This window comes from Ursus americanus, chromosome 10 (genome assembly GCF_024610735.1).
Source record: "Ursus americanus isolate L20-20 chromosome 10, mUrsAme1.1.p, whole genome shotgun sequence".
Lineage (NCBI taxonomy): Eukaryota > Metazoa > Chordata > Mammalia > Carnivora > Ursidae > Ursus > Ursus americanus.
This window is the reverse complement of record NC_142136.1, coordinates 11,740,004-11,764,432: the sequence shown is the minus strand read 5'-3', so window position 1 is coordinate 11,764,432 and position 24,429 is coordinate 11,740,004. Positions and strand designations below refer to the sequence as shown.

At 40.2% G+C, this 24,429-nt stretch overlaps 1 protein-coding gene and 1 non-coding gene across 2 annotated transcripts in view; both read left to right on the top strand.

Annotated features, from left to right (window-relative positions):
* UBAC2 (UBA domain containing 2) overlaps window positions 1-24,429 on the top strand; it is a 166,205-nt gene that overhangs the window by 43,404 nt on the left and 98,372 nt on the right. The gene's annotated exons all lie outside the window — the stretch shown is intronic.
* Window positions 10,339-10,445, top strand: LOC123801185 (U6 spliceosomal RNA). Its single transcript, XR_006782143.1, has one exon. It is a non-coding gene; the product is annotated as a U6 spliceosomal RNA (small nuclear RNA).

Sequence of the window (24,429 nt, the reverse complement as noted above, 5' to 3'; positions counted from 1 at the left end):
AGGACCAGTCACTTGCTGAGGAATTCAGAACCCATCCCCCATCCGTACCCCCGGTCCTCCCTTTTCCACCCTGGCTGCTGGAATAAACTTGTTACAAGGCGATTGCATTGGCGTATTCACCAGACAGGATTTATTCATTGCTCGGTTACGTTCATCAGATTTTATGCATGTATTTATGTTTCATGGGCAGTTCGAGAGTTTGATATTTCAACTGGAGTAGGAGCCCCCTATCTGCAGATCCAGTCTTTTCATTGAGTTAATTTCATATACCTGTGACAAATTTTTTTCCTTAAATATTGATGAATGCTCCCTGTGCTGCTAAAATCAACCGGTACAGCGATGGCACGTAGCTCATTAAGGTTTGAGTCCTTTATTGTACCTAGGGAGATTGTTTTTTTCCGATTTGCCTGTCTTTCAGAGAGAGGGGTAGAGGCGCAGCTCAAGGGCAGATCATCTCTCACTGCCCACTTCCTCTCCATGTGACTCATGTGACACCTTCTGCATTCGCTCTTCCCTGCCTTTCGAGAGCTGTTCCACCAGCTGTCACATCTCTTGGCTTGGCCAGCAGCTGTGTGTCTTTAAGTCTTAGTTCCAGTGCTGCCCTTTCCACCAAATGTTCTCTGGCTTCTGAAGCTGGGTTGGTTATTCACCCCTGTAAGGTTCCTTGGCACTTGGTACTTGCCCCTGTAGCAGCCTGTGTTTGTATTATCATTGAATAGTTCCTTCCCTTTTATCCTCCACTAAATCGAAGTTTCTCGGGGTTGGCATGTGTAGTATATGTGTGTGTGTAGCAAGCATTTAATAAATATTGGTGGAATGTGTGACTGAAAACGTAGGTGAAGAAGTGGAGGGTTGAGGGAATCGTAGGTGTGTTGCTGAGCTGGGTGACAGCATCAGGGACGCTTTGACCCACTTAGGGGAGGGGACCTGCCAATCACCAGGCTGACATGGAGACTCAGGCTCTGGGCGGTGACCCTCCTCTCCTCCCCATGACCCCTGTGGCACTTCACACCGTTCCCTGTGTTCCTGGGAACACAATACCTTTATGTTGGTTGTAAAAAGAATGACAGTGAAAAAATTCCCCTGAACCATTTGGGAGCAAATAAACAGTGGACCAAGAAGTAAACTCTTAGAGTGTCCGGTTTGCTTTTTTATTTGAGTGGAAGAACTTCCCTCATTCTGGGACTGTTCATGCCACTGTACTTTACTCGCTTATTTTGGAATATGAGTAGAAGAAATTTTTCATCTTGCAGAAGAGGGATTTCACACATCCCAGGGGCTTCACTTCCCTTCGCTTTGTGAAATGATCTGTCTTCACTCCATTTTTGAATTCTGGTTTAGATGTTAAAAGCCCTCAATTTTTATTTTAGCACTTGAGCCCAGTTTTTGAGTGAATGTAGCTTAGTTAGGCCGATTTCATAATTCTTAGGAAGAATGTAGTTAATAGATTTACACAGTAAGTCCTAGTTATATCTGTCTACACCACAGATAGAATTATATTTCCTGTTCTTAACATATTTCTCTTTACCATTGCATGTGCAAGGGGAGGAGATCTTGTTCTAATTCCTTACCCCAGCGTTTTGGGGAGGGAATCATTGTCCTTAATGTTTGCTTTTCCCATTGTGGGTGGCCATCAACACAGAAGGCTGGAGTGCTTGGTAGAGAGCCTGCCTGTCCCCAAAAAGAAGGATGTGAGGCAAGTGAGGAGTGCTATGAACCGGGGTGGGGGGTTAGGGGGGTGAGGGTAGAGGTGGAATCTTACTGTTTGGTGGCCCTAATGGTCTTCCACTTTGAGGTTACGGAATTTTTGTTCCCCTACCCCTCTCTCTGTCAAACTTGTATCTAAACCGACTGCTCTGTTGTGTGTGTGTGTTTGTCTGTTTGTTTTTAATGAGGAAGCTATACTGAATAGTGTTTTCTGGATAAAGAAGATTGAGGTTCTATTTGTCTAAATCTGTTTTGAAGAAAAATGTCAACACCTTATAGCTATAATCCTATGGCCAAGTTGATATGAACCTCCCTTTCACTTGATTTCCTAAATTGTATTATAAATTTAGCAATTCTCAAATTCTTTTTCCCTGGCAATTTTTGTACAGTTGAAAAATTTTACAAGCATATAGATAATCGGGCAGTTACTTAACTTACAGCAAACAAATTGAGCCTAGAGAACCAAAGTGAACTATAATTCTAGTTAAAATAGATCTAAATCAGCAATGAAGGTTGAGTTCCTTAAAGATATTAAAAATTCTCTCACTTAGAGGATTTTAGGAGAAGGCTGCTTATGGGACAATGAAATTAGTCCTGGACCCGCTGAAATCCTGCAGGACCCCAGGCCAAGAGCTAGCAGTGTGACATTGCACTAACTGACCAGAGATCCAGTCAGAGTCCCGAGGACAGCTGATTGATAGAACTCTGTGATTCCTGTGAGGTACATGGTGGCCTTCTATAGACTCTTGTCTTACAGCTAAAGGAAATAGTATATTCCAGCAACTGGAAATTCTTGTGCATTGCTGGTGGGAGTTTCAACTTGGAAAATAGTTGGTTATTAAGTAGTAAAATGAAAATGCATCTACCCTATGACTCAAATTCTACTTAGGTAGAAAATAATGCTCCCGTGTATCAGGAAACATAGATAAGATTGTTCATAGTAGCATTATTTCTAGTAGCTCTAGGAACAACCCACATGTTCAGGTGTAGAATGGATAAATCAGTTGTGTAGACATGCAGGTGAATGCTTTTCACAATCGAACTGAATCCCATAGCAGACACATGAAACAACATGAGTCAATCTCAGGTATATAGTGTTTAGTGAAAAAAGCCAGACATGAAGGAATTGATATTGTATGATTTCATTTATATGAATTGCAAAAAGAGACCAATTTGAAATCAGATGTTGAGAGAGTCATGCTTAGGTGTCGAAACTCTTTGGAGGGTTGTAGGAGCATATAATAGTAAGGAGGGCATACCAGAGAGCTTCCAGTATGCTGGCAAGTTCTAGTTATTGACCTAAGTGCTAATAACTCTAGTGTTTATTTTGTGATAATTCTTTATTTTTGTTTTGTCCTCGTATCTGTAAGGGTGTCAGTAGAAAACAGATTTTAAGATAAGTCAGGGAGGGCTTATTCATAAGGGTCTCATGACACAAGAATGGAACCTCCTGAGGAAAGGGGAAACTGGCAAGACTGTTGCCATGTTGTGCAGCCCCCCCCCCCCAGCATGACGAGATTCAGGGTGGGAGAGGTTACTAGAACCTGGAGGGAGGGACCTGCGTGGAGAACAGTAGTGACTTTCTGTTGAGGGACGGTGAGCCTGAGGGAAACTTGCAAGAGGAAACCAGGGGAATAAGTCCCCCAGCCTCGGGCTTCTCTCCAGTGAAATCTGCTCTGAGGCTCCCATTAGCACAACACAGTGGAAGCTGGGGACCTGGAGCCTTCTGATGCAATCCGTTTCCTCAGCTTCTTGGACAGAGCAGGGTGGAGAAGGGAAAAGAAGCAAATGGATTTCCTAGCATGCTGCACTTTTTTGTATGTGTGTTACATTTCATATTCAAAAGGGGTTTTTTTTTGTTGTTTTTTTTTTAAACTTGCGCTTTGACTTGGCGAAGACTGGCTTGAGTGTCTCTGCCTCTTGGAAGCTGTTTCTACGAGTAATTTTTTTTTTTAAACACCTTGTCTCGGTTCTTACCTGTGAATCATCTCATTCCTTAGAGCTTACATAAAGTACATGTTTTAGACACCAGATTACTAATTCTCTTTGTCTCTCTCCTGCCTCAAATGTCCCCTTTTTTTCTTTGCGGCACATTTAAATTTTTCCCTGGAATTTTCAGACTGGGAATGGTTAGTGTGGGAGCTCTGCTTCTGCCACTAAATAATTCGCTGACCTCCCTTAAAAAAAAAAAAAAGTTCACTTCTCTGATCATCACTGTCTTCATCTGGAAGAAAGGGGAAGTCGGATAAGGCTTTCTGGAAAGGCCTCCCACCTTTGGCACTGCACAACTCTAAGGAACTCTTCCCCCTGAAGTGAGTATTTTCTCTTTGTCTCCCTCTGCATTTTTGTGGGCCTACAGATGAGAGACATGAGGCAGAACTTGGGGCTCTGTGCCCTCATATCGCTGCACAGAAACCTCAGTGTGTCCAGGATTCATTTGGGGAAACCTTGTCCCAGAGAGCCTCGAATGTGTGTGTAGGTGTCTCTTCCGAAGCAAAGCACTCAGAGCCCTGAGAGGTTTGCACATCTGGCCTTTGTCCTCCGTCCATGTCTCTATTGTGGGGGTGTTCTTTAGTGTGTGTGGTGTTACCTTGGTTTCTGTTTATCTTTAAATAAATTTTACTCCTCTTAACTGATTTGATTTTATTCATTCTTTATACAGTTACCCATTTCTAGTAGCTTGTTAGATGGTCGCAGCTAATTTGCCTATCTACTTTGACCTTTCTCCTGTAACCATTCCTTTTGTACATGGCAAGCAGCAGGTGTGGCTTCAAGAACACGCCAGGTCTAGGCTGCCCTGTCAGTCACTTGGTCCCCCACCCTCTCCCGGGAGACCTGTCATTCTTGGTGGCGGAGAACCTTGTGAAGACATTACAATCAGCCTGCAGAGGCAGACACAAAGATGGTGCAGGCTTTTTTGTTTCCTTGGTAATGAAACTGCACTGATTTCTCGGTTACTCAGAAGAGCTGTTTGCCAGAACTCTCCCTCTTATGCTTAAAAATTAATGTGGTGCCAGTGACGAGTCAGTTGAATTTTTGCAGCGATGCTATCTTCTTATTGCTTATACTTTTCTTGTGAATATTCCTTTTTTTTTTTTTAATTTTAAATAGGCTCCACACCCAATGTGGGGCTCAAACTCACAAGCCCCGAGATCAAGAGTCACATGCTCTACCAGCTGAGCCAGCCCAGTGCCCCTTGTGTGGATATTCTTGATGAGAAGTGTATATGACCTTTGGCTCATACAGCCTCTTGCCACCAGCAAGCCCCACGGTCTGAAAGAATCTTCACAGACGGGGAAGGGAGCAGGTAGGGGTGCGTGTTTGGACCGAGGCACGCAGACCCTTGGGCTGCTTCATCCTGCCTCTAGTGTAGGCTTTATTCTCCTAACAGTAGTCAGAGCTTCTTAGAACTGGGAGTTAGAGGTGCCTGGGATGTCTGTCCTTCATGGTTCTGGCTCTTCCTCCCTTGATGGCACTCTCTTCTCTCGTGTTGCTCTTCACGTTCTGTCTGTGTCTTGTTAACGAGCCCTTGGCAGCTCCATCTCAGGGCCTTCAGAGCACCTCGCAGAACGCTTCACATTAGGAGGCCCCTTAGTAAATAGGCTGTGGATTTGACTAGTGTTTGTGTGTTTCTTTTTCTGTAAGAAAGAATCGAATACCTCCTGTTTCTAGGTAGATAGGATCACAAAGACATATCAAGCCAAAGAATGAGACAAAAAAAGATTGGTGTTGGTGGAGTACCAGTCCTGGGGGCACAGTGTTTGGGCAGGGGAAACATTTGTTTTCTCAGAGAAGTTCAGACCATTTATTTGTGTAGGAGAACCTGCACAGGAGACAGTGCGGGAAGTAGCTTTAGATTGCTCGTGAGTGCTCTCACCCGCCCCCCCATTGACATTGCAAGGCTGCAGTGACATAAACACTGTGCTTTTACTGCCACCTGCAGATGATTAGATGGTTTGGGAGCTCTTGCTCTTCACCTTTACCTGGTTTGAAGTCTTGTTGAGATTGAAATAAAATGTTTATTTTTATTTTTTATTTATTTTCAAGATAAAAAATTTAAAAAGCTATTCATCGGTAGAAGATAATAAAACTATTTTAATGTTAATTTCTAAGTATTTCTGTATTCTGCAGTATTCAGTAATAGACATGTTTCCTCATTCCTCTGATAAAATAGTTTGGCTTATAGACCATATCTGCCTTCATTGCATGTTATCTTTTTTAGGAAACCATTTTCCTCTCTAGGACATTGTAACCCTGGGCTAGGGCCATGAGAAGATTACATTTTAAATGTTATTTGTGCCCAATATTCTAGTAAGAGTTAAATGTAAAAGTGGCCTTGGAACAAATTTGATATGGTTTTTAAAATGTTTTAATTGTGAGAAAATAAAACAACATGAAATTTACTGTCTTAACCATTTTTTTAAAAAAATCTTATTTATTTATTTGAGAAAGAGAGACAGAGATTGCAAGAGAGAGAGTATGAGCGGGGAGGAGAGGGAGAAGCAGGCTCGATGCGGGGCTCGATCCCAGGACCCCAGGATCATGACCTGAGCTGAAGGCAGACAGTTAACCAACAGCCACCCAGGGGCCCCTGTCTTAACCACTCTTAAGTCTATAGTTCAGTAGTGTGAAGTACATTCACATTGTTGAGCTACCAGTCACCAGAACTTCTTTCCTCCTTCCAAACTGAAACTCTGTACTCATTAAACAGCCAATTCCTGTCCGTCCCGTCAGCCCCTGGCATTCACCTTTTTACCTTCTAGATACTTCACTGAAGTGGAATCCTACAGCATTTATCCTTTGTGACTGGCTTACTTCACTGAGCATAATGTCCTCAGGGTTCATGCATGTTGTAGCACGTGTTTGCATTTCCTTCCTTTTTCAGGCTGACTCTTCAGCTGTGTGCATGTCCCGCCTTTTGTTGATCCGTTCTTCTGTTGATGGACACTTAGCTTGCTTCCACCTTTTGGCTCTTAGGACTAACGCTGCTATGAACATGGGTATATAACTGTGTCTTCGAGACCCTGCTTTAAATTCTTTTGGGTGTGTACCCAGCAGTAGAAATGCTGGATCATGTGGTGATTCTATTTTTAGTTTTTGAGGAACCACCACACTGTTTTCTGTAATGGCTACACCATTTTACGTTTCCACCAATAATGCACAAGGGTACAAATATCTCCACATCCTTGCCAATGCTTGTTATTTTGTTTTGTTTTGATAATAGCAATTCTTACGGGTGTGAGGTGGTATCTCATTGTGCTTTTGATTTCCATTTCCCTGATGATTAGTAATGTTGAATATCTTTTCATATGCTCATTGGCCATTTGTGTATCTCCTTTGGAGATGTCTATTCATGTCCTTTGTCCATTTTTTATTTTTATTTTTATTTTTTTTTTCAAAGATTTTATTTATTATTTATTTGACAGAGATAGAGACAGCCAGCGAGAGAGGGAACACAAGCAGGGGGAGTGGGAGAGGAAGAAGCAGGCTCATAGTGGAGGAGCCTGATGTGGGGCTCGATCCCGGAACGCCGGGATCACGCCCTGAGCCGAAGGCAGGCGCTTAACCGCTGTGCCACCCAGGCGCCCCCTTTGTCCATTTTTTAATCAGGTGGTTCTTTGTTGAGTTGTAGGAGTTCTTTATATTTTTTAAATAATAATCCCTTATCAGATGTATGATTTGCAACTATTTCTACTTATTCCATAAGTTGCCTTTTTACTCTGAGTGTGCCCTGTGATGTACAGAAATTTTTTTGGTTTTACTCTCATGATAAGGAAAAGCTTCAAATTTTTAAATGTTAGGTTAGGGTAGATTTTCCTAAATAAAATCCTTGTGTTTTTAAAGGACCTTTCCCAGTGATTTAATCTGAAGAGTACCTCTCGTGCTTAACATCTTTCTTTCATCCAGGAGGATGTAAGATAGGGTAGGTAGAAACCAGCTCTGTTGTAGAGTTGGCTTACTTCAGGCCTTCCACTTTCAAGTGCTTTTTCTTAAGCTCTGAAAATTGTTTGTCTCTATTATTACAGTAATATGAAAATGAAGAATAGCGTTTACCTTCTTAGGGTTTTTTGTTTCCTGCTCATCCTGATTGATATTTATCAATGATTTCTTTAAAAATATAGCATGTCTGCTCATCAAATTTTCAAATTACAAAAGCGGTGAAGATATTTTAGTAGTGGTAGAAGCTAAGCTATGTTTGTTTTTTGGTTTTGGTTTTTTTTTTTTAGATTTATTTATTTGGGAGAGAGAGCATGCTCACATGAGTGGGGAGAGGGGAAGAGGGAGAGAGAATCTCAAGCACATCCCCCACTGAGTGCGGGGCCCTACGAGTGGCTCGATCCCACAACCCCCAGATCATGACCTGAGCTGAAATCAAGCTTCAGTCTCAACTGTCTGAGCCACCAGGTGCCCCTGGGCTAAGCTCCTGGAACAAAGAAGCCCTGAATGCAGTGGCTCGAGAACACAGAGGTCTGTTTCTCTTTGTAACACCCCTGCCGGGTAAGCAAGCTCTGTTCAGGAAGTCAGGAAGGGACTGAGCTGGTAGGACTCAATCATCCTCTGAGACCAGTCTGTTTCCATTTCCAGCCTGCGTGGAGGAGTTAGGAGGGAGGTCCAGGATGGGGGGATTGCTTTTTCACCAGGTGCTTTGGAAATTGTAAATGTCACTCCTGCTCACACACCTTTGGCAAGAACTTGGTTCCGTGGCCTCACCTAATCATTGGGGAGGCTGGCAAACAATCCTTAGCAAGGCAGCCAAATCCCTAGAGATAAGGGAAAAATCAGTGTTGGGGGAAACTGCTAGTAGTGTCTTCAAAGAGCAATAGCTATGCCACATTAGCTGGTTTAGCAGACTGGAGGCATGGGCTGACAATCAACATATAAAACACTGAAGAGAGAGCGTCAGGTCTTTCTCTTCAGCCTACAAAAATCACCTGTGGGGCCCTGAATGGCATAATTGTTGCTTTGGCAGGCCTGTTTGGAAAAGCCACAGGAAGCCTATGAAACGGCATCGTGACTTGACTGCCAGTTAACACGAAGGTGTTTGTAGATGCCATACGTAGTATTACAGGGCAACAGGTGCAGCTCTTGTGGTCACTGCTCGGCATCGGGACGGGGCGAGGATGGAGAGCGGGCAGTGTTTATCCCAGAGAGGAGGAGATAGCGCAGGAGAACAGTCTTCAGTTGTTGAATGGGCTGCTTTATGAATGTGGAGTTAAAAATTGGGGGTGGACCAATGTTCATAGCAGCAATGTCCACAATAGCTAAATCATGGAAGGAGCCGAGATGCCCTGCAACAGATGACTGGATTAAGAAGTTGTGGTCCATATATACAATGGAATATTACTCAGCAATCAGAAAGAATGAGTTCTCAACATTTGCTACAACATGGACGGCACTGGAGGAGATAATGCTTAGTGAAATAAGTCAAGCAGAGAAAGACAACTATCATATGATTTCTCTCATCTATGGAACATAAGAACTAGAATGATCAGTAGGGGAAGAAAGGGATAAAGAAAGGGGGGGTAATCAGAAGGGGGAATGAAACATGAGAGACTATGGACTATGAGAAACAAACTGAGGGCTACAGAGGGGAGGGGGGTGGGGGAATGGGATAGACCGGTGATGGGTAGTAAGGAGGGCACATATTGCATGGTGCACTGGGTGTTATACACAACTAATGAATCATCGAGCCTTACATCGAAAACCGGGGATGTACTGTATGGTGACTAACATAATATAATAAAAAATCATTATTAAAAAAAAAAAATTGGGGGTGGAGCGTGGCCAAGGGTGAATGAAGACTACAGGGAGATGCTACAGTAAGTTATTGGACCTGGTAAGGAGTAACTCTTTGGCATTCATGGTCTCAAGGCAAAGTGATACCCTTTAGAGATGCTGAATCGCAGACACTGAAGATACTCAGGCAGTGCCCGGGAAAGCGGTGGGCAGAGGTGTTGTCTAGGAAATCCACACACTGAGCAGGGGGCAGGAAGGGAGCCCCTGTGAAATGAGCATCTCTGATTCTGTGTTCTTCTGTACTAGGAGATTCACTACACACACACACACACACACACACACACACACACACACACAGTGGAATATTCATTTAAAAAGAAAGAAATCCTACCATTTGTGACAATATGGATGGACATTGAGGGCATTATGCTAAGTGAGATAAGTCAGAGAAAGACACTGTATGATCTCACTCAATAATGTGAAGTTATATTTTACTTTATTTTTTTAAAGATTTTATTTGAGAGAGAGTGAGAGAGAACACAAGCAGTGGGGAGGGGCAAAGGGAGAGGGAGAAGCAGGCTCCCCACTGAGCAGGGAGCCCAGCTCAGGGCTTGATTGCAGGACCCTGGGATCATGACCTGAGCCGAAGGCAGACGCTTAACCAGAGGAGCCACCCAGGCGCCCCAGTAATATGAAATTTTAAACCAAACCAAACTGAGCTTATAGATACAGAGAAGAGATTGGTGGTTGCCAGAAGCAGTGGTTGAGGGGGTGGGAGAAATGGATGAAGGGGGTCAAAAGGGAGTCAGAAGGGGGTCAAACTTTCAGTTATAAGGTACAAATAACTCCTGGCAATGTAGTGTACACTGTAATGATAGTTGATATTATATTGCAGTACTCACTTCCGCAGTACATATATAAAAATCGGAAGTATACAGAGAAGAGTAGCATGACCCCTGTGCAAGGACAACATAGGAATTCATGAAGCATTAAATAAAATACTGTATCATATTTGAAAGTTGCTAAGAAAGTAGATCTTAAAATTCTCATCATAAAATTCTCATATGAAAGAAAATTTGGGGCATGACCAGGTGGCTCAGTCAGTTGAGCGTCTGACTCTTGATTTCAGCTCTTGTCATGATCTCAGGGTCGTGAGATTGAGCCCCACATCCGATTCCATGCTCAGCAGGAAGTCTGCTTGAGATTCTGTCCCTCTCCATCTGCCCCTCCTTCTGCTCTCTTTCCAAAAATAAATAAATAAATCTTTTTTAAAAAGGAAAGAAAATTTTGTAACTATATATATGTGATGGATATTAACTGGACTTACCACAGTGATCATTTTGTAATACATTTGAATTATTATGTTGTGTACCTGAAAGTAATATAATTTTTATCAATTCTGTCTCAATGAAAATAAAATAACAATAATTCAATGCAATAGTTATTACACTATTGAAGTAAACTGTAAAATGAAGAGGCGCTGTTATTTTTCTGTATAATCTAAATGATAGATTTTGCTTTCTTATGAGCAAAGAGTATTTCAAAATTTTTAAAGAATATGCTTCCAGAAAATGCTTTAAAGATAGTTAAAGAGGAACAGAATGAAAGAAATCTTGAAATCTTGACACCATTAAAATAAGGGTAAAATGACAAGACCTAGATAAGGAGTTGGTAGCATGACCTCTTTGAAACATTTGTAAAACAAAATGTACAAAATAATTTATATTTTTCATATATTACTAGCAATTATTACAGAACTTTGATATGGATTCTTTAAGCTTCTGTGTTAAAGCGATTTTTCTGAAAGCGCGTTAGCAGTTTAATAGGCTTTGCCTGCAGTCACACTGTGTGAACCACTAGATGGCAGCGTGAGGCAGAACTTGATAATAGAAGCTGTAAGCCTGTTAGTCATTAAATGTGGCCCAAACGGTGAAATAGTTCTGTCATCAAATAAGTGAGAGAGACGTGTTGTAATTGTATGAACAGCTTGGATACCCTGTGGGTATATTTTAGAGCATGTATACCATAGAATTTAAAACCAGTATTGTGCATGTGTGCTTATCTTTTCCTAACCTACATGACAAAGTATTTCAAACACCGTAGGTATAACAACTGTGAAACTCCTGTGACAAATCTAGTAATTTTAGGTTCTGATTATGAGTGGGCTCAATACAGCACAACTCCTAACTTATAACTAAGCAAGGCGAGGCAACGCCCTGCTTGGACCCAATAGTAACCTTGAAAAAAAATACACTCCATGTCATCTGAAAATTATTGGGCTAACCAAAGAGAATTAGAAGCAGAGATTTTTGCCAAAGGGATACAGTAATATTGTTTAATGATTGGTGTCTCTGAAGTCTTGCATGAGACACAGGCTGTATTTTTTACCAGAATGCATGTGCATGTAACTACTTGTAAGAAAACAATTGGAATTTAGCAGAGGTGGATATTATAATCCCATGTTACAGTCAGCAGCTTTCGTCCTTCTAAATAATGTACCTTAGCTAATTCTTGGGCACAGATGGAGTAGTAGATTTTAATACCTACTTTTAGCATTTCTGTATAAAAAACCATATATAGGGTAGGTATCAACAATAAGTAGAATATTCTCAAAACCCATAAACTGAGTAAGTAGGAGACAAGAAGCTGTGCTTAGCCACATAGTAACAGAGAAATTGGTGTTGGTGTGGACACACACGTGAGTTCGTTCTAAGGAAGGATAAAAATAAGGAACAGGAAACTGAACCGTGAAAGGTGATTTTTATACTGTCTGTGTACTTTTAATAACTTAGAATATATACTATTTTGTGGTAAATTTTTTTTTTTGAAAAGTCAGTTTTTGTCTTTTTTTTTTTTTTTGGAAAAGGAAGAATTTCCACGGTAAGGAAAGGAATACCTTGATACTCCCTTGTATAAAGTAACTACTTAGTAAATGTTTGAGCATGCATGTGTCCATGCATGAATGAATGAGAGAATTCTACTACATAGTTTACAAGAATGATCATCTAATTTCCCCATTTCCGCATTCCACAAGAATTTATTGAGCACCAGGTTTATGGTAGACACTGTTCTGGGCTTTAAGGATCCTGAACTGATCCAAACAGAGACTATTTCTCATTGAATTTACATTTTAATTGGGGATGGAAGGCAGTAAACAAGATAATATGTACTGTGTCAGATGATGATCTATGCTGTGTCAAAAATAAACCAACTAACCGGTCAGGACAGGGAAAGCCAGGTGTGAGCGGGGTTGCAGTTTTAAACAGCATGGTCAGGAATGGCCTCAGTGAGCAGGTGACATTTGAACAGAGCCCTGGAGGAGTCGGGGAGTGAGCCATGTGGCATAAGGACTAGAGGACAGCATGGTGGCCCTCAGGTGGAGGACTGCCTCAGGCAACTGTGTAGCTGGAGTGGAGTTGGGGGGGGATTCGTAGGAGATGAAGTCAGGGAGGTAAGAGAGGTCACACGGCCTTACAGGCGATTGTACAGACTTGGGCATTCACTCAGAGGTCAGTGGGGATCCATTTATGATTCTTCTGGAGATGAAGGCACACTCGTCTGTCCTATTTTTTCCATTATTGTTCCTGTTCCCTTAAGGATGTATGTAGTCATTTTACACATAGTTCTCCATTGGTCAAATTCTCCCTCAGGGCAGGCTGCTGCCTCCTGTGGTTTGTGATTTTTGATTGTGAGCTCATTTCCAGTGGCTTTTGTTAGCTGTTGGAGCCCTCGTGTGCTATCTCATGAAAGTATCCCTACAGAGGGACTTTGTTTTTACTACTGCCGAGTCCCCAGGGATCTTTGTTGTCCTGGACTGGCTTTTGTATTATTTTCTTACCTTAGAGTTTCCATACCATTGCATACCATTAAATTCTAGATCACAAATTTAGGTATGATATAGGCCATGGATTTTAACTATTTGTTGGAGCGGTTTATTCTTTTCAAGGCCCTTGATGTGAGCTAAATGTCTTCACTGCTTCAGCGGGCTGAGTGGAGTATTTTGAGCATCTGGGCTCAGTCCGAGGCGTTGCTCCGTAAGCAGCTCGAGGCCACATCATCTATCTCTCAGTCGGCCTAAAAATCTAGCCCCCAACCTGAGGGCCTTGTATTTAGTACCTTGGGGGTCGCTGAAGCAGCATATGCTTTGATTTTTGTCTTTGTTCTGGTATTTGGGTTTATTACAGAAATTTTGTAGCAGACACAGAAGTGGAGAGAATACTATAATGAACCCAAGTTGCAACTTCACCACCTTCAGCAGTGACCAGCTCGCAGCTGTCTTGTTTTATCTGTATCCTCACTTACACTTATGTGATTCTGATGGAACTGTGATGGACTGTCCTGGTATATAAAGCCAGGAGCAGAAATGAAGGGTCAGAGGGGGTGTGTGTGAGTGCATAGGCCTGCTTGTTTGGTCCCTATTCTGTGCCGTTGGTCTGTTTATCTGTTCATGTGCCCCATATTCTAATATCTTTAAGTTATCTTGTTTTGTAGTATATGTTAATATCTAGTAGAACAAACCACTTTCTTGTTCATCTTTTAAAAAAATAACCTAACTATTCATGTACTTTTATTCTTCCATGTAAATTTTAGAGTAAGTAATCCGTTATCTTAAAATTTTAGCTGGAAAAAAATTTTTTGCTGGAATTTGAGATGACATTTGATTTGTAGATTGATTTGGGAGAGAACTGATACCTTTGTTAAGTTTTCTCATTCAAGAACATGAAATATCTCTTTATAACATCTGTGTTTATTAGATTTAAACATTTTTTATATAGATCTTTTGTAGTCTTAGATACCATGTAGTTTTTGTTATGGTAAATGGTATTTATTTATTATGCTTCCTAAGTGTAGTTGTTTTATTACTGGAGAAACGTTACCGATTTTTATAAGTTATCATGCATTTGACAGCCATATTGAGTTCTCCTGTTACTGATTCTGTTCATTTTTCTACATGGCACAGTAGTGTATGTTTTACTTTTCAAGAAACTGCCAAACTGTTTTCCAGAGTGTCAGTAACATCTGGTACTCTGATCGGCAGTGTCTGAGAATCCCATTTATTCTACATCCTCAGGTCATTTGGCAGTATCAGTTAAAAAAAAATAGCCAATCCAACAGGTATACAGTGGTCTCTACTGCTTACTATTATTTTATTTTGCGTTTCCCTAATGACTAAATGATGTGTTAAGCATTTCTTCATGTGCTTCTTTGCAATTGGTGTATCTTTCACATCTCTTCCTCCTTCCTGTTTAAATTGGGTTTTTTTCTCATTACTGAATTGTGAGGATTCTTTAAATTTTGGACACAAGTTCTTTATCAGATATGTATTCTGCAAACATTTCCTCCCAGTCTGCCTTGTCTTTTCATTTTCTGAATCATGGTCTTTGAAGACCATAGGTATAAACTTTGATGAACTCTAATCTGTCATTTTGGCTTTTTTTTTTTTTAAAAGACTCATTCAGTCTAAGAAAATCTTTACCTAATTCATGGTTACAGAGATTTTATAGTTTAAGGTTTTTCATTTAGGTGTATGACCCATTTTGAGTTAATTTTTATATATGGTACAAATTATAAATTGAAGGTCATGTGTTAATATATGAATGTCCGGTTGTTCCAGCCTCTGTTATTGAAGAGGGTAGCTTTTTAAATAGAATTACCTTGGAACCTTTGTTAAAAATTACTTGCCAAGGTATTTATGGGTCTATTTCTGGACTCTGTATTCAGTCTCAGTGATGTATATGTTTCTCCTTTTCTCAGTAATATGCTGTCTTGATTATTATAGCTTTCTAAATCTTGAGGTCAGATGTTATGAGCCTTCAAACTTTTTTTTTTTTTCCAGAATTGCTTTGGCTAGTCTAATTCTTCTGCTTTTTATTATGGATTTTGGAATTTCACTGGGATTACACTGACTTTATACATCAATTTGAGGAAAATTGGCATTTAAACAATATCGAGTCTTCTAATCCATGCACATGGTATATCTCCATATATTTAGGTCTGTTTTTAAAAAAAAATTTCTCTCTTCACAAATTACAGTTTTCAGTATAAAATTTTTGCACATATTTTGCTAGATCCATATCTGAGTATTCCATGGTGTTTGGCGTTATGGCAAAAGGTATTTGCATTTTGAAAAAATTTTAGTGATTTGCTAGTTTATAGAAATACAATTGATTTTTTTCCAGTGGGGTTTATTTCAGGAATGCTGATATAGTTTAGCATAAAGAGATCTATTAGCAGGTATCATGTATTTCTTTACACCAGTAGGTCAGAGGCAGCAAAAGTGGTCATTTGACAATTCAGATATAATCAAGTCATTCTGGTGCTTAAAACAGAACCATAGCTTTCTCTTGCTTTTTTTAAAAGAGATTTTATTGATTTATTTTGAGAGAGAGAGCATGAGAGGGGAGGGGCGGGTGCAGAGGGAGAGGGACAAGCAGGCTCCCTGCTGAGCACAGAGCCCTATGCAGGGCTTCATCCTAGGACCCTGGGATTGTGACCTGAGCCAAAGGCAGACCCTTAACTGACTGAGCCACCGAGGCACCCCACCTTCTATTTCTTTTTAATTTTATTTTTTTAAGTGTGGTAAAAAAAAATCCCACATAATATAAATTTATCATCCTATTTTCAAGAGTGCAGTTATGTTAAATATATTCACATTGTTGTGCAGCAGCCCTCCAGAACTTTTTCCTCTTGCAAAACTGACATTGTACTCATTAAACAGTAACTCCCAGGGGCACCTGGCTCGCTCAGTCAGTAGAGCATGTGACTCGATCTCAGGGTCGTGAGTTCAAGCCCCACATTGAGCATGGAGCCTGCTTAAAAACAAAAAACAAAAAACCACAACAGTAACTCCCCATTTCCCATTCTTCCTAGCCCTTTGTACCTACTATTCTACTTTCTCACGGAGCTGCCCGACTAGCTTTTTGTTGTTGTTATTGATCCTTTTAGATTTTCTACATAGATATTCATGTTGTCTGAGAATAGAGACATTTTTGTGCCTTTCCAGTACAATATGTCTTTTATTCATTTTCTTGCCTATTGCACTGGCGAGGACACCCAGTGTGATGTTGCATAGGTGGAGAGATGACGTACCTTGTCTCGTTCCAGATCTTTGGGGGGAAACATTCAGTCTTTCATCATTAAGTATGTTAGCAGAGATATTTATTAGGTTCCCTTTATTGGGTCGAGGAAGTCTCTTTTAATTTATAGTTTTCCTAGAATGTTTATCATGAATAAACTGAATTTTGCCAAATAATTTTTTTTGCATCTACTGGTATGGGCTACATAGACTGCTTATATGGTGTATTACATTGATATTTGAATGTCAAACATTCTTGTCATTATGTATTTCTAGATTTGATTTGCTAATATTTTGTTGAGAATTTTTATGTCCGTATTTATGTGTGATATTGGTCCATAGTATTCTTGTAATATCTTTGTGTGCTTTTGGTATTAAGATAATGCTGGCCTGATAAAATTAGCTGGGACACGTTACCTTCTCTTCTATTTTCTTAGAGTATTTCTGTAGAGTTAGTAGTAACTATTTTTCCTTAAATATTTGGCAGTTTTGGCCAGAGAAGCTATCTGGACCTAGAGTTTTCTTTTTTGGTAGGTATTTTTATTTTTTCTCTATGACTTCAGTTTCTTTTACGTATTAACAACTATAAAAAATTACTCAGATGTTTATACACACATGAATGTGTATACACAGATGGATGTTTACTTATAATTGCCAAAATTTGGAAGCATCCAAGTTGTCCTTCCCTAGGTGAATGGATAAACTTTGCACATCCAGACAATGGAACATTACTCAATGCTAAAAAGAAATGAGATTATAGGGGTGCCTGGGTAGCTCAGTCGGTTAAGCATCCGACTCTTGATCTCAGCTCAGGTCTATCTCAGGTTCATGAGTTCGAGCCCTGCATTGGGCTCCATGCTGGGTGTGGAGCCTATTTAAAAAAAAATAATTAAAAAATGAGATTATCAAGCCATGAAAAGACATGGAGGAACGTTAAAAGCATATTACTAAGTGAAGGAGGGAAATTTGAAAAGGCTACCTACTGTATGATTTCCAACTATGTAACATTCTGGAATAGGCGAAACTGGAAATAGTGAAACGATCAGTGGTTGCCAGGGGCTGGCTGAGGGGGAGGATGGGATGAATAGGCAGAGCACAGAGTATTTTTAGGTCAGTGAAACTATTCTGTATGATACCGTAATGGTGGGTATCTGTCACACATTTGTCCAAGTCCACTGAATGTACAACAAGAGTGACCCCTACTACAAACTATGGAGTGAATGATAATATGTCAGCGAAGTCCATCAGTTGTAACAAGTGCACCACTCTGGTGGAGGACTTTGGTAATGGAGGAGACTATGCATGTGTGGGTGACATCTCTGCACCTTTCTTTCCATTTTGCTATGAACCTAAACTGCTCTAGAAAGAGTAAAGTCTTTAAATGAAAAAATAGGCTAAATTATTTTTTTGTATTCCCTGTGTTCAGTGTCATTGATTTTTGCCCCTGCCATCGTTATTTCTTTCCTTCTGCGTACTTTGGCATTAACTTGATCATCTTTATTACCTCTGGGGTAGAAGTCTAGACCATCAATTTGAAACCTTTCTTTTCTAATATAAGTATTCAGTGCTACACATTTCTCTTTAAGCACTGCTGTAGCTGCATCCCACAAGTTTTATGGCATGTTTTATTTTCATTCAGTTAAAAATACTTTCTGGCATCCCTTGTGATGTCCTCTTCGATTCCTGAATTAGTCAAAAGTATACTGTTTAATTTCCAGGATTTCCAAAATATATTTCTGTTGCTGATTGCTAATTCTGTGTATTCAGGGAGCCTGTTTTGTATGATTCCAGTTCATTTCAGTTTGTTGACGTTTGTTTTTCCGTCTGTCTTGCTAACTGTTCCATGTGCACTTAACAAAAGCATGTGTTCTGCCGTCGCTGGGTGTTGTGCTCCATGAATGTCAACTGGGTCAGGTTGGTTGATGAGGTTTTTATGTCTTCTGCATCCCTACTGGTTTTCTGTCTACTTGTTCTGTTTGGTACAGAGCGAGGAATGTTGAATACTTGAATTCTAATTGTGAATTTGTCTATTTCTTCTTTTTGATAACCCTTAATTTCAGCTTTCTGTAGTTTCCTCCTTAATTGTTAACGGAGTACTTCCTCCACAAGTATTCAGAGTTAGTCTTCGTGCTTGACAAAGCTATGAGTCCTTGTATAAATGAAGATATTTTTTCATTTGCTGTCACTTTTAAGTAATAATGATTTGTATGCATGAAAATTTTCAGTTGAACTTCTTTTTCTTCATTATTTTCATGGTATTCCTCCACTGTCTTATTGAATCTCTTGTGTCTTGAGAAATCTGAGGTTGATCTTGTTCTTTTATCATCTGTTTCATCTTTGCCTTTGGAAGTTATTGAATTTACCCTTGACTTTCTTAAATATCACTTAATTAGTAATGTGTGTACATATAGATTATCTTTAAATTTTATCGCTAATCCTTAATTGAAATATTTTTATGTTCTTTAAATATATTCTCTCTATACCTTCCCCTTCCCCGTCAGCCTTTTATGCTGACTCCCGGGAGAGTTCCTTAATTTTTTTTTTTTTCCTGGCTTGGTAATTCATTTCTCAGCTGTATTTATCCCATCTGTTATGTTTTTCATACTTAATGTTACCACATAGTATGATTTCATATTTTTAATATGTTCTCTCTTTTCTTATATTGGCATAGATGTTAATACAGATGATAACTTAGGATTCTTCCAGAAATTCTGTTTTGTTAGTAATACCATGCAGTTTGTTATTTCTCTTCTAAGAATGTCTGGCTCTTTGGGCCTCACAACTCATGTTCCCTTGAAGCATATTAAGCCATTTTGGCGATGAGATGAGAGGGGGAATGAGCCCCCCCAGGACAGAGAACCCACTCACCACAGCACCATTTGTTACCCATTCTTGTTTGCTGATGTTCCATCAGGCATGTAGGCTACTTGGGGATTCACCTTCACACTCTTGGAAGTAAACAATATTGAGAAGAAACATTTTTCTTTGTATGGTGTATGCCTGGGGTGGGGGGAGGCAGGACATAGAGGAAGAAGTGGTTGAGGGAATGCTGTGCTCAGTACCAGCCCTGCAGTGTGGTTATTGACAAACGTAATGGAGTTCTTACTGTGAACACTTGGCGACAGTTTGTGATGAGGTGCTTTGGACTCGTTCTGGTTTTCACCTCTTTTGCTTATGTACTTGGTGGGCCCCGTCAATCAGGGAACTCATGGATTTCTCTTGAATTTTTTTCCTGAGTTATTTTGATCATCTCTTCTTCCGTTTTCTTGGTTCTCTCTTTCCAGAGATCCTATTATCTGGTTGAACAGGTCTAATTTTAATCCTTTTTCCTCCTTTTCCTTTTCGTATTTTTGCTATCCTTGCTGGGAAACTACTTGAGTTCTATCTTCTAACTTTTCTAATTAATATTCAAAATAAACTTTTACTGAAGGACAGAATGTACATGGAAAGTGTACATATCCCAAGTTCAGAGCACGCTGAATTTTTACAAGGCGACATCCCTTTAAGCACCATCCAGGTGAAGAAGTGGAGCATAACCTGCACCCTTGCTGCCTCCCAATCACAACTTCCTCCCCACAGTCTGTACTGACTTTCAACACCTCGTTTAATTTTGTCTGCTTTTGAACTTGGTGTGAATGACATGTAGACTCCATGTCTGGTGTCTTTCTCTTAGTATCCTGTTCAGCTCCATCCACGTTGCTGCACCTCTGGTTGTTCACACTGTATCATTACCGTGTAGTGTTCCATTCTGCTGTCGATGGACTTGGGGGTTGTCTCTGATTTGGGACTATTACAAATACTTTTGCTATGAACATCCTCGAACACGTCATCAGTGTCTATGTACACACCTCTGTGGGGTATACACCTGGGAGTTAGAAGCTGAATCGGGACATGCTTATGTTTACCTTTAGAATGTGTTGCCAGTTTTCCTGCGGGTCAGGAATTTGGGAGCAGCTTGGCTGAGCGATTCTGGCCAGAGTCTTTCACGGGGTAGTAGTAAGAATGCCAGCAGGGACCACAGTCATCTGAAGGCCCTCTTCCCAAATGACTCACTCACATGGCTGTTGGCAGGAAGCCTCAGTTCCTCATCATGAAACTGCCTGGATAGCTGCATGACATGGCAGACATGGCTCCCCCAGAGTACGTGATCCAAGAGAATTAGCAGTCCTTTTAATTTTAGTCATTCTGGTGGATATACAGTGATATATTATTGTGGTTTTAGTTTGCATTTCCTTGAAGACTAATGAGATGAAGTACCTTTTCATCTATCGAGTAGCTTTTAAATACTTTTGCTATCCTAGTTTTAATTTCCAGTAGTTCCTTTTTATTTTTGGAATATTCATTTCTGCTGGCATCCTGTTTTTGTTTTTTGTTTCCCATGGACATAATATTTCTTTTTACATCTCTCATGATATTAAGGGTAATCCCTCCCCCACCCCCAGGGTTTTTCATTTCTCTGCACAGTTTCTGTTTTTTCTGAGTTCCTTCTTTTCCTCCTTGTTGTCTGCTTTTGATATTAGGGGTTTTCCTTAGATATCTCTGAGCCTTTGGCTATCTGTTTAAAGAACCAGCTTCTAAAAAAAGGCTAATTGAAGAAATGGGATTGTGTGCAAGGTGCTGAATGACCATGGACTTCACTGTAGGGCCTCCTGGTTGGGATGTTTCACTATGAACTCTCAGTCTCAGCATCTGTACATTTACATCTTTCTCCCCCCTCATGAATTATCAGATTGCCCAGAGCATACTCTTTTGTCTACCACCTGTAAGGTGGAAGTCTAGGAGTCTCAACATTTAGTATACAAACTTTGATTTTTAGTATTATATTTGTACTCTCAAATATCTTTGCGTGGGAGCCCCCCAGTCACAAGACATTCCTTGTTACCATTTCTAGATAATACACCCCAGTCAACCACTGGGATGGGGAGGAGCAGTCGGGAGGTGGGCAGACTGTTGGGAGAGGATCAGTGCTCAGACTGTCTCTTAGTAGTGCCAGAAAAACCTGGCACTGCTAATCCTACAGCCCCTTGACAAGTGGAACGTTCATCAGTTTGCTTCTCAGATTTCACCATTGCAGGTTTTGTATTTAGTTTTCTCAGATATGCCAAGTTTAGTTAGCACTCTATTCCTGTTCTCCACCTCAGAGAAATTTTTACAGTCATCATCTCTTCCTTATCTTTGTGGGTTTATGCCTTTAAAAAAGTCTTTTAATGCCATTCTTACAAGGTTTTAGGAGAGAACAGAGGAGGTAAGTACATGTGCTCAATCTACCATCTTTGGCAATATTGTTTAAAAGTGTGTGTGTGTTTTAAGAAGACTTAAAGGTGTGGATTCAAACGATTTTTTGTCCGTTGATTATATCAGGTTACCTCTACAAGCATTCAGAAATTTTATTTAAGTCATTGTACCTTCTGTTATCCTCAAACAGTATTCTTTTACTCAAAATAAAATAGACTTTGTAACCAAGTGCTATACTATTCCATGAACCTATTTCCTGTTTCCCTATTTTGGTCAGTTTTGTCTTGTCCCGGTTCTCACCCAGTCATAGTAACCACTAGCATCTCTTAAAGGCTCATTCTTCGTTTCCTTGCAAATTATGTTTTAGTCATTGACGTGCTGTTCTCTGTAATCTGCTGGGGCGGTGGTGGTGAAGGCAGCAAGGAGAAGCATGCTTGGTCTCAAGAATCTGGCTACAGAAATTTAATGTTCTGCTAATTTCTGCAACTACCCCATTTCTAGCAGGATAAATTTCCTACGAATGTCATCACAGAAGGATCTTTCCTGTTGTTCTTGATGATCAGATTATATGTTTGACATAGATCTTGTTTTACCCAGATTTTCTAATTATGCTTCTTGGCGTTTCAAATGATATAACTTTCCAGGAATGGGCTCATATGATTCAGAAGGCTAAGAAACAAATATTATCATGCCACTGTAGTTATTTGATGGACTAATTTGGTTACTTGGACCTATTTAAAAGAATCAGTCATAGATATTGAAATATAATTCTTAATTTTGTAGTCCTGTGTTAGACTTTTCAGTTGAGCTATGGTATTACTGTGGTAAAAGAGTTGGTGCCAAGAGGTCGTGTTAACTTTTAATCTTGAAAGTGCTAAGGGATTGGGTTCTCTGTAGCTGAGAGCCACTTGGAGAGTTAGCAGCACACCTAGAATCATCTGTGGTCATCTTGAATATCAACCGTTGGGATATTTTAAGGGAAGTGGGTATTGTGGGCAAAGTGAACAATAAGTGACAGTTAGCTTTCTGAATTATTTGTCCCTTTGGCTTGAACTCAGGCTAAATATTTAACATATAAATAATCATCACAGCTTGAATGATGATCAATGCCTTTATTTTAGAAGAAAAGAGATACTTCTCAAGGTAAGGATAGAGCCACCAGGGCCTCCAAATTTGAAGTGATCACATTAATGTGTTTAGAATGATAGATTCACTGAATTGAATGAATAGGTATTTTAAATCTCTTCTCTCCTTTGATATCTATTAAAATAATACTTTGTGAAATTGGTATGATTATATCTATTTTACTGGTATGAAAACGGATTTTCAGAGAGACTAAGAAATCTGCCCAGGAGTATGTAACTCGGTTGACAAGAGTTGGAATTTTGACCTAGATCACTCCTAGATCTAAAACACAGAGTGCCACCCAGTCAAGATAAATTAGTAGAAGTTGACGGGCTGGTGGTTCATCCTGTTTATCAGTTTGCAGAGGATTGTTTCTGAGTATTGATCATAAGAAATATTTACGTGTTCTCTCCTAATGAGTTTCTCTTTATGAAGTCTGCTGTTGTGTAGCTAAAGCCTTTGGAATTAAGTCCTGTTTCCTTCCACTGTCTCTCCCCCTTCGCCTATTCCCCCCACCTCCCTCACCCTTTAATTTCTTTTTTATTATTATTATTATATTATGTTAGTCACCATACAGTACATCCCTGGTTTTTGATGTAAAGTTCGATGATTCATTAGTTGCGTATAACACTCAGTGCACCATGCAATATGTGCCCTCCTTACTACCCATCACCAGTCTATCCCATTCCCCCACCCCCCTCCGCTCTGAAGCCCTCAGTTTGTTTCTCAACCTTTAATTTCTTTCCACCCTTCTCAGCTCACCCCATCCTTCTTGCCCCTTCCAGCAATACCTGCTGGTTTGGCTAGACTTTACCAGAGTAAGTAGGTACTTAAATGTGAATGCACCAAATTGCACCAACCAAAGTTGACTAATGAAAGAGAATTTTCTCAAACTTATTTAAAATGAGAGATATGAGATAATAAGTAGTCTCAGCTCACGGGCTGCAGGAAAGCTTAAAGGTGACTTCTTGCAGCTTGCTTTGAGTATCCTTGCCCTCAGACTAGGTCACAGTCTCTTGAGAGATGCTTTCGGAGAACATTTCTCATGGCACTCATCACCATAAAAAATGGAATAATTCATTGTATAATGAATGGTTTAGTATCTGTCTCCTCCACTAGAAATGAAACTTTATGCAAGCTGACCAGGTCAGTCTCACCTACTTACTGGTCATGCCTCGGTCAGCTTAGTGGCTCCACCTAGTGGGCACCGATGTTGGATGGATGGGTGAATGGATGGCGAAGGGTGGACAGAGTAAATGAATGAATGAAAAGGTACTAGTCTTTTGATTGCATTTCTTCTGCTTTTGTTTGGACTATTGCAGAAGCCTCCTCCCTGTCACGGTCTCAGAGCTATCATCTGCACTGTTCCACCCCCCTAAGTTTATCTCCAAAGGAGATCTTATCTTATTCCTTTGCACCTTCAGAAACCTGTGACTTCCCACTGCTGTTTGTTAGTGAGGCACCTCAGAGTCGAGTTCCAGCCAGCCTTTCTGGTCTTCTTTTCTCTAATTCCCCCCTTGTACTCTACACACCAGCTACAGTGCATTATT